The 1,273-nt window shown below is 31.6% G+C and overlaps 1 protein-coding gene across 1 annotated transcript in view; it reads left to right on the top strand.

The window, feature by feature from the left end:
- AGBL4 (ATP/GTP binding protein-like 4) overlaps window positions 1-1,273 on the top strand; it is a 2,461,121-nt gene that overhangs the window by 487,120 nt on the left and 1,972,728 nt on the right. The gene's annotated exons all lie outside the window — the stretch shown is intronic.

Genomic DNA, 1,273 nt, shown 5'->3' with positions numbered 1-1,273 from the left:
TTTGCAGATTTGGATGCCTTTATTTTCCCTTTCTTGCCTTATAGGTGTGACTAAGACTTTCAGCACAATAGTGAATAAGGCATCCTTGTTTGGTTCCCATTTGTAAAAGGAATTATTTCAGTTTCTCTCAATTGAGTACAATGTTGGTTGTTGGATTTGTACATATGCACTTAATTATGTTGAGTAATTTCCCTTCTATTCCAGTTTTGTTGAGTGTTTTTATCAGGAGTGGATGTTGGATATTGTCGACTGCTTTTCTGCATCAATAGATATGATCCTATGGTTCTTTTGTTTTTTTTATGTAGTGGATTACCTTGAATGTTTTTCTAATTGATCAATGCTTCCATATCTGGTATGACTCTCACTTGGTCATGATGTTTTAATTTTTGTTATGCTGTTATATTCTATTAGTAAGGATTTTATTTAAAAATTTGCATCTATGTTCATGGGTTATTTAGTATATAATTTTCATTTTTAGTGATGTCTCTGCCTAGTTTCAAGATGAGGGCTATGCTCTTTCATAAAATGTATTGGGGAGCTTTCCATCCTTTTATATGTTCTGGAATAGTTGAAATAGAATTTGTGTCACCCCGTACAAAATGTTTAGTAGAAGTCACCAGTAAAGTCATCTGGGCCAAGCCTTTTCTTGTTTGAAATTTTTAAGATCAAGTAAGAGATAACTTTATTTATTTATTTTTTTAACCCAATATATATGCCTTATTTTACCCTTGCCTTATTTTTCAGAGTTGGACCTCTAATACAATGTTGAATAGGAATAGTGATGATAGAAAACATGCTAGTATTGTTTGTTGTCTTAAGAGTGGAGTGTGTTCATCTTTCCTTTCTGTGAAGTATAAAGTCAGCTGTAATTTTTTTGTTTATAGATGTCCTTTATTGGTTTAAATCTTGCCTTTCTATGCCTAATTTTTGGGAAATTTTTATAATGATTGGATGATGAGTTTTGTCAAATTCCCCTAATACAGAGGAATAAAAAATATAGCCAGAAAATCATAGAATAATTTATTAAATAAAATATCAAAATGTGGAACTGTTGTTTCTTGACATATCCTTTATTTAGGTCTATATACTTTTTTTTTTTTTTTCAATGATTTATTGTGAATTATGTGATAGTTTACATGGGAGAATATTACTTTTACGTTCATTCCATCGTATATCGTCTCATTGCCATGGTTACAATACCCTCCATGCAATCCTTCCACCGTGCCCCTCAGGTATACTTTTGAGGATATTGTTTCCATCTCTGTAACCCATC

The sequence above is a fragment of the Chrysochloris asiatica genome, unplaced genomic scaffold, assembly GCF_000296735.1.
Source record: "Chrysochloris asiatica unplaced genomic scaffold, ChrAsi1.0 scaffold00026, whole genome shotgun sequence".
In the NCBI taxonomy this organism is placed as follows: Eukaryota; Metazoa; Chordata; class Mammalia; order Afrosoricida; family Chrysochloridae; genus Chrysochloris; species Chrysochloris asiatica.
Note: the sequence above shows the minus strand (reverse complement) of the source record. Positions and strands in the feature narration are given on the sequence as shown.